Here is a 15,522-nt window from a genome sequence, read left to right as displayed (position 1 = left end):
TCCTCCTTCTGTACAGCATCAGATGTTGAGGTGACTACAGGTCCAGTCAAGAAAAGGAGTGTTGCAGGTTCTGATTTCTGATCCCATGGAAATCTGTGTAGAGCTGCGTGAGTAAAAACAAAACATTTACCCACTATTAGACACCACCATGGCCGTATCTACCATTGAGGACATCGAGGTCTGGACCTCTGTAGTTTTTCTGCAGAATATTTAAAAAATAATCTCTAACTGTGCATTTACAGCATTTACTTTTTAGAAAACATACTTGTCTGATTTTTGTTGAATTTTTAAATCATTGAAATGTCTGTAGCTCCTACACTGTAAAAGTTGTCGTCACTAAATCATGCCTGCTGGTCAACAGTAACCGGCTCTACGTACTCCAACAAGTACGTTTGTGAAAAAAATACATCTCTGATTTTTCATTTATTTTACTGTAAACTGTAGTGACCCACAAATGGCCCCTGCTGATAACCAATTTCCTAGTACTCTTTATCAATACTTTCAAAATTTAACAGTCAAAGTTTTTATTTGTGGATCATTAACACTTGGTCGTTTGCATATGAACGTTTTTACGAGGTTAAATAATTTTATCAAAAAAATGCACCTGCTCACCTTTGCTTATCTCTGCTTCTCCAAAAACAAATCACAAATCAAATATGTCAACTGAAAAGGCACCACACACTAAAATGTACCACACACACACAAACACACACACACACACACACACACACACACACACACACACACACACACACACACACACACACTTGACTGAACAATGAAAAAGATTTAAAATACAAAATCAACTCTACCAAAATAGTAATACGTTGCTTATGAATCAAAAGTGAAAACTGTTTTCTATAATGTGCATCATCAATCAATCTTTATTGGTACAGCACCTTCCACTGCCTCTGCAGGAGCCCAAGGCGCTGAACATGAAATACAGTAAAAACACAGATAGCAATAAAAAAGAGATAAAAACAACATACAGACATAAAAGCACCATACAAAATGTAAACAGGGAGCATAAAAGCATACAAGTCACATAAAAGCTAAACAATAAAAATGAGTTTTCGAACGACTCTTAACAACATGCAGCGAAGGTGACAGTTTAATATCAAGTGGAAGCTCATTCCAGAGAGAAGGAGCCAAGACCGAGAAAGCCCGATCACCTCTAGACCTGTACCTAGTCTGTGGGACAGTCAGTATGTCCATCATCATGCTTATGTAAACAGATGATGTAGACAGAGTAAAGTAATAGTCTCACAACATTTAAGTCATGCTGTGATGTAGAGTACACCTCAGTGTTAAGACTTAAAATACTCACAACAGAGGACACACCCTGGACTTGGTCCTCACGTATGGCCTGTCCACCAGTGTGTCCTCTGTTATTGATTTGGCTGTATCTGATCACTACTGTGTATTTTTTAGCATCACCAGTTTTATCCAGCTGGAACCCTCTGTGAGAACTGTAAGGAAGCGTCATCTCACCCCTGAAGTGGCTGCAGGTTTTCTTGAAGTTTTTAGAAAGATCCCTCCCACTCCGGTAACTGCCTCTTGTGATTTTACTGTCAATGATTTTAACAGTAGACTGAAATCCGCTCTCGACCTGCTCGCTCCACTTAAAATCAAAAGTTTTTATTCAAAACATGCTTCACCGTGGAGAAATGAAAATCTAAAGAAACTAAAGAGAAATTGCAGGGTTGCAGAGCGGAGATTGAGAAAGAACAAAACAACTATAAATCATCAAATATATACAGAGCTACTTAAATCATATAATAACGCAGTGAGAAATTCAAGACACGCATACCTTTCCAAACTCATTCTAGACAATAAACACAATCCCAGAATACTTTTTTCCACCATAAACAACATTTTAAACCGTACATCCACTTCACCTCAGAAAACACCCTCAAATGCACTCTGTGAGGAGTTTGCAGCCCACTTCAGAGGGAAGGTAGACACCATCAGACGGAATATTTTATCCTCCATAAGTAATAAGGTTTTAGATAAATCTGAATGTGTGTCTATACCAGAGGAAACACTGAACAGTTTTGTCCTGGTAGAAGCTGAGACTCTTGATAAAGTTTTCTCCTCAGTGAGACCCACCACATGTGTTCTGGACCCAATTCCAACTTCATTCTTTAAACAATTTTATGGATCTTTTAGTGATGAGATTTTAACCATGATGAATTGCTCACTTCAGACGGGGGTCTTTCCTGCTGCCTTTAAAGGGGCGGTGGTGAGGCCCCTGTTGAAGAAGAGCAATTTAGATTTTAATGAATTAAACAATTATCGACCGGTATCCAACTTACCATTTTTAAGCAAGATTTTAGAAAAGTTGGTTTTAAATCAACTAAATGATTTTAGAAACACTAATGTCCTAGAGAAATTTCAGTCTGGTTTTAGGGTGAACCACAGCACCGAGACAACCCTTCTGAAGATTTTAAATGATTTTAGAGTAAATTATGATAAACAGAAGTTGACAGTGTTGGTTCTACTGGATCTAAGTGCTGCCTTCGATACGGTAGACCACACTATTCTTTTAACTCGTTTACAACAGATTGGCCTCTCTGGTGCTTTACATAGATGGTTCACATCCTACCTCACAGACAGGACTTTCATGGTGAGTTTGGATACCTGTTCCTCTAGGGTCCATGGGATTACATGTGGTGTGCCCCAGGGTTCAATTTTAGGTCCAGTGCTTTTTAATCTTTATATGCTCCCTCTTGGCAGTGTCATCAGGAGACACGGGGTCAACTTTCACAGTTATGCTGATGATACACAGTTGTACATCTCCGTGTCTCCGGATGACTCTCGGTAACTGTATTTTAGACATCGAATCCTGGATGGCAGAGAAGTTTCTCCAGCTCAACCAGGACAAAACTGAAGTTTTAGTCATTGGTCCTGAGGCCCAGAGAGAGAAGCTTTTACCGAAATTACAATCTCTGTCTTTTAATCCATCTGATCAAGTGAAGAACCTGGGTGTGATTTTTGACTCTGAGCTGACTTTTATCCCACACATTAAAAATATCACAAAAATAGGTTTTTATCATCTAAAGAACATCGCCAGTGTCCGCCCCATTCTCTCTCGGGCCAATACGGAGACGTTGATGCATGCTTTTATCACCAGTAGGATAGACTACTGCAATGCCCTGCTTTCTGGTCTTCCCAAAAAGAGCATCTCAGGCTTACAAATTTTACAAAATTCGGCAGCACGTGTCCTGATGAAGACCAGGAGGCGGGAGCACATGACACCAGTTTTAGAATCATTGCATTGGCTCCCCGTATGTTTCAGGATCAATTTTAAGGTTCTTCTAATGGTTTTTAAGTGTCTTAATGGTCTTGGGCCTTCTTATCTATCAGAACTGCTTTTACCATATGAACCCTCGCGGACTCTGCGCTCCTCTGGCAGGCGTCTCCTGGTCATCCCTAAAGTCAGGACACAAACTCACGGCAAGGCGTCCTTCCAGTGTTATGGCCCTCGCCTCTGGAACGAGCTGCCAGAGGACCTCAGGGCCGCAGAGAACGTTCATGTTTTTAAGTCAAGACTCAAGACCCATCTTTTTAGGTTAGCTTTTATCTAAATATTTACTACAGTTTTATTTCTCGTTTTACATGATTATATTTTATTACTTGCTTTGCATGTTCTATATGATTATATTTTAGCACAGTTTTATTATTTAAATTATTATTTTACTGTCTATGATTTTATTTATTACTTATTTTCTAATTGTTGTCATTTATATTAGCTCTTTTATTACATTTTTACTCATTTTAATCCAGTGTTTCCTCTGTGGGGGCCCTCTGCCCCGGGAGCGGTGGTCGACTGTAGCTTCCTGGGCGCTCTATAGGTGGGGGTCTATGCTCCCCCTCCACTGAGCGCCCTGACTTAGTGTGGAAGACCTGATGCTGCCGGGACAGACGGCTCTTCTGATGGCGTTTCCTTGCGTTACCTTACTTGGGTCATCTGGACTCAGCCTAATATAATTTTTACTCGTGTGTGTGTGTGAGTCTGTGTGTGTGTGCATGTGATTGCATATGTTTGTTAATGTTTTTAACCTGTTATGGGAATCTGGGGTCATTTTGTAAAGCACTTTGAATAACACTTTGTTTGAAAAGCGCTTTAGAAATAAAATTTGATTGATTGATTGATTGATTAAAAAACAAAGACCCGCATATAGGCCTCTCTCACACACATACAAGTACTTGACAGATATGAGTAAAAAAGTGACATAGAGAACAATGACACTAATTGTAAATAATAAATTATCCATTCCAAAATACAAGTACTTTGCATATGAAAGAAACATTTGCGCTGCTTTCCTTAATGTGCATCATCATCATTCTTATGTAAACAAAGGACAACCAAGTCCTCGGCTCATAAATTTGAAGTTGTGCTGTCTTGTCCAGTACAACTCCATGTTTACACTTCCAACCAAACACCTACATGTTGTTTACATGCTGCTGTTTGCACCGTCACAACACCAAGGTGTCTTTTTGCTTGGCATCTGGAAGGCAGTCATTCCAAGGCAGAGCGTGTGAAACCATGTTGAACAACTTCCACGTTGAATCTAACAAGGACTAAGAAATGCATCCACATAACCTTTGTTACAGAGCACTTCATTACAATATTTGTGATCAATTTCATGCCATAACTGTTAATCTTTACTACAAATGATCAGTTAAAATGTACATCATTGGTATTATCAGTACACGTGTTTAGATCTTCTCATGTCACATATTGATGGAATGGATCTTTTTTTACATAGGTACTACCAAATAAATGATTAGAGCGGCAAACAGTAAATGGCTTCTATTTTCATTAAACCGTATATAGCAGTGTTTCCCAACCCTGGGTACCTGGCACCCTAATGGGTTCTCCACAAGATTGCAGGGGGTCCACACACTTGTGCCTGTGATGAAGTTGTGAGGCTCTAAAGATGATATTTAAAAAAAAAATTACATTTATAAATTGCTCAGGACACAAACAATTGTACAATTAACACTGTGTATTAGAGTTACAACCCCTTATTGATGTATAAAATGTAGAATCATTCACTTTTGATGTGTGTGTGTGTGTGTAGGGATTGTGGTTGTAAGGTGCTTGGCTCATGTTGGACACAAACAAGAGGGTGCTTGTGGGAAAAAAGTTGTGAACCGCTGCTCTAAAGTCATTCATCCAGTCACTCACACATAAAAGCAGGGGTAGGGAACCCTGGTCCTGGAGAGCCTCTAGCACATTTTAGAGGTTTCCTTGCTTCAACACATTTGATTCACATGTTCAGCAGCTCATGAGGCTCTACAGAGGCGTTAATCACCTGCTGATCATCATCAGGTGTGTTAATGCTGTGTAGCCTCTAAACATGCTGGGTAGCAGCTCTCCAGGACTAGGGTTTCTTACACCTCCATTAAATGCACAATAATTAACTTTTTGATTTTTTCAACATCATTTTCACTATCCCTTAAAAAACAAAAAGAACACTTCCAAGCATCATATAAGGCCACAACAAAGTTTGAGTAACGTGCACGTCTGTTATCATGGATTCATAGGACTTCAGGGCCTGTTTTTGCTGACATTCAACAGATGTTTACCTGTGGTCACAACACTGCTTTTCTCTCAGTGTCTTCCTTCTGTGTTGGTCACACCGTGTTGGTTATTTTTCAAAAAATGATGTTAGACAATAGTAACGTCACATATCAACATGCTGCCCCTGGAGTCTGCTTACAGCACTTGATGAGGGGACTAGGTGTGATGAATGAAGGCTGATGAGATGAATGATGGTGCATGCAGGTCAGGGCATGGCAGGGTCATGACAGTCTTACCTCTGCACGCTCTGTCTTTCCTTCTTTTGGTGTGGTTCATGCGCGGCGCGCGCTCCTGCATAAAATCCCACGTCCTTGCTGGATTAACAGCCATTGCTTTCTCTTCACAAACTGTTTAATTTAAGATTTAAACATGAAACGGAAAACTGTCAGCAACGTGGGACAGTGTTTCAATTTGTGGGTAATCTGGTCTCCCTTTACTACAGCAGCCACTCAGCTATGGAGGCTGCTGGCCTACGGAGGCTCGGAGCTGGACTCTGGCAAAGGTGAACAGGATCAAACTTCCTTTTTTTTTAAACATTTTTATTGAAAGAAGAAAACAGTACTTGCAATTACCAAAATACAATTAACCTTTCCTCATTGTTCTAGGTAAATAACAAAAAAATAAAACAAGACAACTAAACACAAAAACATACCAAAACAAAGACCCACCCCCACCCCCCGTCCCACACAGATCAACACGACCATCAAACATATTATCGGAATATAACAATAACAGAAGTACATTTAAACAGGTAATACCTCTAGACTAGTAAAATAAGAGATAAAGGGTTGCCACTTGTGAAAAAATTTGGCCGTGCAACCTCTCAACTTATATTTGATTTTTTCAAGTTTAAAAAAAAAACATGACATCTTTAAGCCACTGGGAAACAGTAGGACACTTAGCAGACTTCCAATGCAACAATGTTAGACGTCTCGCTAATAGGGGTGTGAAGGCAATGATATCCTTTTGTGTGGAGTCCAGTATAAGTGAGCGGTCAGGAATCCCGAATACCGCAATCGGAGGACAAGGATGAAGAGTTACCCCAAGAACAGTTGACATAATAGCAAAATACCCTGTCCAGAAACTTTGTAGCTCAGGACACAAAAAAAAAAACCATGTGGCGAAGGTGACAAGGAGAACCCTGGCATTTATCACATTTATTTTCCACTTCTGGACACAATTCAGAAAGTCTAGACTTAGAGAAATGCACCCTATGAATAACCTTAAGTTGAGTACGTCCAAGACGAGCGCAGGAGGTGGAAGATCGTACCCTTGCTATAGCCTGTTCCCAAGACTCCTCATGTATTCCAATTCCTAGTTCTCCTTCCCATATACCCCTAAGCTTAACCTTAGAGTGGTTACTAAAAGACAGAATAACATCATAGAGTTTCGAAATGGTTCCTCTGTGATGAGGAATAAAAGATAACGTAGTTTCCCACCGCTGTTCTGGAGGTAAAGAGGGGAAATTTGGGAAACACTTGGCAACAAAATTTCGAATTTGAAAATAGCGAAACAAATGGGTAATAGGGAGATCATAACGAGAAGACAAATTGGGAAAACTATCGAACACACCATCCACATATAAATGTTTAAACTGTTCTATACCCTTGTCACACCACACTGAGAATGTCGAGTCCAAAAGTGAAGGGGGAAACAAATGATTGTCGGTTAGAGGACCCGAGGAGGATGGCATTACAAAATTAAAGTGCCGTCTAAACTGAAACCAGATTTTGAGTGTGTTAAGAACCACCGGATTATCAGTATACAGAGAGGGTTTTACGGGTAAAGAGGAAAAGAGCAAAGCCGGTAAAGAAGAGCCCTTACAGTTGTGGTCAGAAGTTTACATACACTTGTAAAAAATGTAATATAATGGCTCTACTGAGTGTCCCGGTATTTCTAAAACTCTGATTTTTCTCTGATAGAGTGATTGGAACAGATACTTCTTTGTCACAAAAAACATTCATGAAGTTTGGTTCTTTAATGTCTTTATTATGGGTTAACAGAGAAAAGTGATCACATTTGCTGGGTCACAAATATACATACAGCAGTGCTAATATTTGGTTACATATCCCTTAGCCATTTTCACTTCAATCAGGCGCTTTTGGTAGCCATCCACAAGCTTCTGGCAAGCTTCTGGTTGAATCTTTGACCACTCCTCTTGACAGAATTGGTGAAGTTCAGTTAAATTTGTTAGCTTTCTGACATGGACTTGTTTCTTCAGCACTGTCCACATGTTTTCAATGGGGTTTAAGTCAGGACTTTGGGAAGGCCATTCTAAAACCCTTATTCTAGCCTGATTTAGGCATTCCTTTACCACTTTTGATGTGTGTTTGGGGTCATTGTCCTGTTGGAACACCCAACTGCGCCCAAGACCCAACCTTCATACTGATGATTTTATGTTATGTTGAAGAATGTGAAGGTAATCCTCCTCCTTCATTATCCCATTTACTCTCTGTAAAGCACCAGTTCCATTGGCAGCAAAACAGCCCCACAGCATAATATTCCCACCACCATGCTTGACTGTAGGCATGGTGTTCTTGGGGTTAAAGGCCTCACCTTTTCTCCTCCAAACATATTGCTGGGCATTGTGGCCAAAAAGCTCGATTTTCGTTTCGTCTGACCACAGAACTTTCCTCCAGAAGGTCTTGTCTTTGTCCAGCAGCAAACTTCAGTCAAGCCTTAAGGTGCCGCTTTTGGAGCAAGGGCTTCCTTCTTGCACGGCAGCCTCTCAGTCCATGGAGATGCAAAACACGTTTGACTATGGACAATGACACCTGTGTTCCAGCAGCTTCTAATTCTTGGCAGATCTGCTTTTTGTTGATTCTTGGTTCACTCTTTACCCTCCTGACCAATTTTCTCTCAGCAGCAGGTGATAGCTTGCGTTTTCTTCCTGATCTTGGCAGTGATGAAACAGTGCCATGCACCTTATACTTACAAACAATTGTTTGCACTGTTGCTCTTGGGACCTGCAGCTGCTTTGAAATGGCCCCAAGTGACTTTCCTGACTTGTTCAAGTCAATAATTCACTTTTTCAGATCCATGCTGAGCTCCTTTGACTTTCCCATTGTAGTGTTTGTGGGCGTTTGTATCCAATGAGCCCTATTTACCTGGCCTAAGAGAAGTCACCAGCTGTAGTCACTCAGAATCACTCACAAGAAGTTAAGAGGCCATGCTATGAAGCTCAGTTCACTGACACGTTTCTAAGTCACCAAAATTGCTAGTTCATGTTGCTGTATGTATATTTGTGACCCAGCAAATGTGATCACTTTTATCTGTTAACCCATAATAAAGACATTAAAGAACCGAACTTCATGAATGTTTTTGTGACAAAGAAGTATCTGTTCCAATCACTCTATCAGAGAAAAATCAGAGTTTTAGAAATACCGGGACACTCAGTAGAGCCATTATATTATATTTTTTACAAGTGTATGTAAACCTCTGACCACAACTGTACATGATGATAGCTCCAATTTACGCCACGAGGAACCAGAAGATTTTAGCCAGTAGCAAAGTTTATGGATGTGAGCGGCCCAGTAGTACGCTAGAAAATTAGGTAATGCAAGTCCTCCACTAAATCTTCATTGCTGCAGCAAAGTTTTAGAAACCCTAGGCGGCTTCCCTCCCCAAATGAAAGAACCAATAATCTTGTCCAGTGAAACAAAGAAATGTTTCGGCAAAAATAAGGGAATTGACTGAAATAAAAATAAAAATTTTGATAAGATGTTCATTTAACAACATTAATCTTACTGATTAAAGAAAGGGGGAGATTACCCCATCTTTGAATATCAGATGTGATCCTAGATATAAGAGGAGACAAATTTGCTGATTTAAGGCCAGATAGAGAGCGAGTCACGTTAATCCCTAAGTACTTAAACCCAGAGGGACTGAAACGAAAGGGTAGATCGGACTGTTGAAGTTGACGTGCTGCCGTATTAACAGGAAAACACTCACTTTTCCCTAAATTTAATTTATAACCTGAAAACGAGCTGAAGTTCTCCAGAGTACTTAAAACAGCAGGGATGGAGCGAGCAGGGTCAGTCATATATAATAACAAGTCATCAGCATACAACGATACTTTATGTGTAATTCCATTACCGATGATTCCCTTGAATACAGAAGAAGATCTTAATGTAATGGACAGCGGCTCGATGGCAATGGCAAAGAGTAAAGGTGACAAAGGGCAATCTTGACGACAACCACGACCCAGCGCAAAATAATCAGAGTAAACATCATTAGTATGAACACTGGCTTTAGGGGATGAATAAAGAAGCTGAATCCAGCAAGTGAATTTATCACCAAAACCACACTTCTCCAAAACTGCAAACAAGTATTCCCACTCCACCCTATCGAAAGCCTTTTCAGCATCTAAAGAAATCACAAGTTCAGGAAGTTGAGATAGATGCTTTGAGTAAATAACGTTAAAGAGTGTACGGGTATTAAAAAACAATTGCCGTCCCTTTATAAAGCCGTTCTGCTCTTCAGATATAATTTGAGGAAGCACATCCTCAAGGTGAGACAAAATTACTTTAGCCAATACCTTTGCATCAGCATTAAGCAGAGATAATGGCCTGTAGGAACCACAGGAAGTTGGGTCCTTGTCATTTTTGAGAAGGAGCGCTATGGTGGCCTGTGTGAAAGTAGGTGGTAATGAACCTGATTCCAAGGACTCGTTAAACACAGACAAAAGCAATGGTGCCTGTTTACCAATAAATGTTTTATAAAATTCAATAGGAAACCCATCCGGGCCTGGGGCTTTATTAGACTGCATAGCTTTAATAGCTTTCAATACTACTCGACATCCATATGAAATATTTGTTATATTTGGATTTTGTATAAACAAAGAACTAATATGTTTAAAATTCTTTATTTGTTACAGCTATGATAACATCACCTCCACTCCGCTGACTCACACTCAGTGGCCAAGACCAAAGCCTCCAGATGTATCAATAATTCAGGATTCACTGTCGGATCGGTAAGTTCCCAGCAAACAAACTGAGTGGTGCATGTGCGTAAGAATGTTGGATATGGATGTCCACAGATATTCTTTAAAGTATATTCTTCTGAAGGTCATCCAGCTCTACATTTGAAACTACCTCTAATAAATGTATGCTATACTAAATATGACATCCGTTACATGTTTTACTGTTCTGTTTGATTCATGCATCAGGACATTGTCTTTAATGTCTCCGCTCAAAGATGTGTTCAGATTAATTACAGTTATGTGGACCAATGGTTTATGTGATCCACCCGGATGTAAAAGATCGATTGCTATACCTTTAACATCAGGGGTACAGTAGCCCCCTGTCCGCATGTAAAAAATAAATAAATAAATAAACTAAACGGTGCTTTGCGGATTGATCAGCTGACACTACACTCTCGAAGGATTCAGGATGAAGATGGCGGAACGGTCGTAAGGACTCTGTGTCAGTAAAGCACATCTGTTTGGGTAGATAGGCATAAAATCCTAGACTGCTCCGTCTTTGCAGCCACCGTACACATACTTTACGAAACTTGAAATGACGATTGCGGCGACTTATCAACAATAAAACAAGTAGAAGCATTTCCTCTGTTTACAGCTCTCTCATCTTTTGTTTATTTTTTCACATGCAGACCGGGCGCTGCCATGTTGGAATCACGTCAGCAGAGAACGCGCTTTGTTTGGCCAGTAGAATATTTAAGAAGCTGATGTGTGCACACAAATATAAAACAGGTTTTATTTTCATACAGTTCTTCTAGCAGTAATCTCAAATGCATTCCTCCAAATAGCATGCCGAACTTTAGCTTACCTGTTGAGCAGAAAACAGGCAACCGCAGCGTCTGTGGACAGCCCAACCGTCTCTCAGAAAACGCCAACGTTGAAAATAGTCTCCCAAAAACACTCCGGTCTTATTTCTCACTTCAGAGGCCTTTCTCTTCTTCTCGTAGACTTCGAAGACACCTTTTCTCTTGCGACTCTCAGACATTTTCATAAGAACCTGTTGAGATAAAAGTGCGCATGCGCAAGGAGAAAAATGACCCAGGGGCGAGCACGTACGACGGACTTACGCAAAGGCTTCGCCAGAATGATTGACAGTTATGCGGACCAATGTTTGACGTGATCCACCCGGAAGTAAAAGATCGATTGCTATGCCTTTAACATCAGGGGTACAGTAGCTATATAGCAACCCCAGATGCTAACAGAAGTTGGAAACCAGTATTTATAGCTATTGAAGCTTCCCAGTAATGTGTAACACCTGCTGCCAACAAGCTATAAATCCTAGAAATACTTTCTATGCCCAGATTGTATATAATTCTATAATTAATAATAAGTGAATGCACAGATGGATAGAAGGCACACATGGCTGACATTTGGCTCCAGTACAGTAATAGACATTTCAATGACATACAACCAAATGTTTTTCCAATACTTTATTTGAGGAAAAAATAAAAAAAAAAGCCTATTAATTAAACGCTAATCACATTCCATGTTGCAAGAAACCATAACGAGGTGTTTCAGGATCAACTTTACGTGGACTTCTCAGGATCATTTATGCGAGAGCATACCTTGTGTCACTGGTCCACACTCAGGTTAGGGAAGCACTGGGAAACTAAGGAATGTACCCGCTCTTTCACATTCTCAGGAAGGACCATTTTCCCGTTTGTGCCTGCCCAGTTGCATTTCTTTACCCAGCTGTTATATGTCTGGAATGGCACAATACTCATGAAGACAGCGTACACGTCTGGGTGATGTTGTAAAAAGTCTCCTCTCTGTCCGACGGCAAAGTCCTCAAAGTAATGTCTGGTGTCGGAGTTGGGGTTGGTACTGGGTGGTCTTGGAGTGTAGATTCTTGTGCAGGTCTACAGGAGGGAGAGGCTCGAGTGGGAGTCTCTGTCTGGTATGGAGAAGCTCGGATGGGAGTTGAAGTAAGCGTCAGCTTTAAATTTGGTGCTTGCAAACTCTGGAATCACATGTTGTTGGCCACAGGGGACTGTGAAACAGGGTCCTCAGTAGATGTGTCTTCAAACAGTCACTTTCTGGCACAACAAGCTTTTGACGCAAGCGCCTGCTCCAGATCAGAAACCCTCTTGGTCATTCCCTCCAGCGCAGATGTCTGTGCTGCCAGCATAGACTCTTGATATTGTATTTTGGTCCCTTGGATCTGCAACAAATTCTGGAACCCTCCCAAAGTCACATTGCAGCCTGTTGTTCCTGCAGTAGGCGCAGCTGTGCTTGGATGGACCCTGCTCCTCGGAGCTCCTCTCTACCCCTGATGAGTCGTTAGCCTCTTTTGAGAGGGAGTCGTTGTGTTGATTAGATGCAGGAAGGTGTGACCTAGACTGAAACTGCTTAGGAATGAGATTCAAAGCTGCATAGGTACTGGACAGGTGATATGTAAGCCCCCCTCCCCTATTTAAAGTTTGTCACATCTGACACATTTAAAAAGTAATAAAAAGTCTTATCACAGCTTTATAAAGTCTTAGCTTTTGTAATTATGTTTTTCTGAACTAGCCGTCCAACAGTTTGAATCCCAAAAACATCGTAAAAGGGTGTGCATTTAGTCATTTTTATTTAAAAAAAACTAACAGGTTATTGTGGGTACGTTAGTAATTTTCCTCTCAGAGCACCAGGGCGGGCGAGGTGAAAGTTCAAAACCACAATGTACGCTCTGGCGTTCCCGGTGCGTATCACGAACACACCGAAACGTTAAAAGTATCACTGATCACTGTAAATGGTTACACCTTGAAATGGCGGTGAGGTATTAAAAAAAATATTGAGAAGATCTTGAAAAAGTCTTGAAAAGGTATTAAATTTAACTTCAAGATTCCAGATCAGACCGGAGAGGAACAGGAGATGCGCATGCGCTGACGGCCGATCACCGGACACAGCAGCGTTTGAAGCTGATGGCAGCTCGTTAGCAAACATTCACAAACAATTCAGATGCATTTTTGCCTAATTTAAAAACTGACAACGCAAAAAAATAATCTGGTAAGTATAACTCGCTCAATCTGGAGGTAAGTGAAGAAAATTTAGAAAGTTTACAGAACTTTATTGACGGAGTTTTCGAGTTATTTGTTATGGGTCCGAAGAAATCAGCAGGTGAACCTGAAACACCTGGGACGAAGCGGAGCCGCCCTCAGGACTCGCCTGAGGCCTCATCTCCCCGGAAGGACATATTGGAATTATTAGAATCCATAGATAAACGGCTTCTGGGATTTGAGGGGCGTCTTCATCTGCTTGAGGTTCTGCACCAGGAGTTTCAGAACCTCCGCCAGTCCCTGGAATTCAGCCAGGAGCAGGTGGAGCGGCTCGCTGCTGAGAACGCGTCTCTGCGGGAGTCCGTTTCTTCCCTGGAGGAGGGAATGACGCGGATCACCCAGGACAACAAAACTCTGAAGGAGACGGTTTTGGACCTTCAGGCCCGTAGCATGAGGGATAATTTGGTGTTTGCAGGTCTGTCGGAGGAGGTGGGAGGGGCCGAGGACTGCGAACGCACTGTTAAACACTTTCTCCAGACCCAAATGAAGATACCCGAAGAAACGGTAAAAAACATCACCTTCGACCGAGTACATCGCCTTGGAGCTAAAAGAGGGGACAGCAGACGACCTCGTCCCATCGTGGCTAAATTTGAACATTTTAAGCAGAAGGATCTGGTTAAAAGTCACGGAAGAGAGCTCAAAGGCAAAGACTTCAGCGTTAATGACCAGTTTCCTAAGGAAATCCTGGATCGGCGCAGAGTTCTCTTTCCGCTGCGTAAAAAGTTTATCCAAGATGGGAAGAGAGCTGTCATCTCAGTGGATAAGCTTTATGTGGATAATAAACTTTACAAGGAGCGAGGAGTGACAGACTGGCTGTATTAGCCCAACATCAGGTCAGACCTTTATTTTTCTTATCAGATTCACTGGGTTTGAGCACGTCAGTAATAAACAGCTGCTAGATCCGTGTTTTAGATGATGAGTTCACCTGTTCATCATCACCTCACACCCCATCACCTTTTCTTTTTAGTTCTTTCTTCTTTTTTAACCTGTTTCTGTATTTTCCTTTCCTCTTTTTATCTGCTTCTTTACACCTGTATGGCACAACCACACAACTTTCCAACACTGCGTCAGACTCCACACACACACACACACGCACACGCACGCACACACACAGACACACACATGCACACACAGACCCACACACACACACACACACAGGAACACGCACACACACACACACACACACACACACACACACACACACACACACACACACACACACACACATGGATATATTTAAGTCACAACACAATATCATAATTTATGCGTCAAATAATACAACCACAAACACTGTTGAATCCTTATTATTATTTACTTTTCTGTTATTTATTAACATACTATTTTATACATTTAGATACTTATTCCATCTTATTCACATGAAGGCGTCATATTTTAGCTACTCACACACACATCTATGGGTGCACTAAGATTTGTCTCATGGAACGTACATGGAACTGGCTCAAGAGATAAAAGATTAAAGATTTTTGATCAGTTAAAAAGAATGCAAGCAGACGTAATATTATTACAGGAGACTCATAGATCTGCCACATCGGCAGATGAACTTAAAACACCTGAGTTTCCCAGCATGTTCTCTGCCTGCTATAACTCTAGGCAAAGAGGGGTAGCTATTTTAATACACAAAAACATCAATTTCACAGTACTGGACACAGTTTCTGATCCAGAAGGTAGATTTATAATGTTAAAAATAACTATACAGAACCAACGCTTATGTATTGTGAGCATATACTGTCCAAATATTGATGACCCTCCATTCTTTCATAATTTTTTCTCTGTACTCTCCGAACACTTGGACTGTCCACTTATACTTGGAGGTGATTTTAATCTTTGGATGCATTCCTTAGACAGGCTCAGTACAGCTGGGACTCGGCGCAATTGGCAATCCACTTATATAGTTA

General features: G+C 41.0%; 1 protein-coding gene across 3 annotated transcripts in view; it reads left to right on the top strand.

Annotated features, from left to right (window-relative positions):
• The window catches only part of LOC139073250 (uncharacterized), a 176,291-nt gene that overhangs the window by 145,132 nt on the left and 15,637 nt on the right, over nt 1–15,522 (top strand). The window contains exons 2-3 of one of the 3 annotated variants that reach the window (XM_070556219.1): nt 41–107; nt 10,467–10,562. The exons of 1 other annotated variant lie outside the window; for it this stretch is intronic. The gene's annotated coding sequence lies outside the window, so the exon portion shown is untranslated. Of the gene's footprint in view, nt 1–40; nt 108–5,699; nt 6,093–10,466; nt 10,563–15,522 lie in introns of those variants that run through there. One more of the 3 variants, XM_070556218.1, reaches the window with a different exon arrangement.

The sequence above is a fragment of the Nothobranchius furzeri genome, chromosome 11 (genome assembly GCF_043380555.1).
Source record: "Nothobranchius furzeri strain GRZ-AD chromosome 11, NfurGRZ-RIMD1, whole genome shotgun sequence".
NCBI lineage: Eukaryota > Metazoa > Chordata > Actinopteri > Cyprinodontiformes > Nothobranchiidae > Nothobranchius > Nothobranchius furzeri.
The sequence above is the reverse complement of the archived record's forward strand: the minus strand, read 5'-3'. Positions and strand labels throughout refer to the sequence as shown.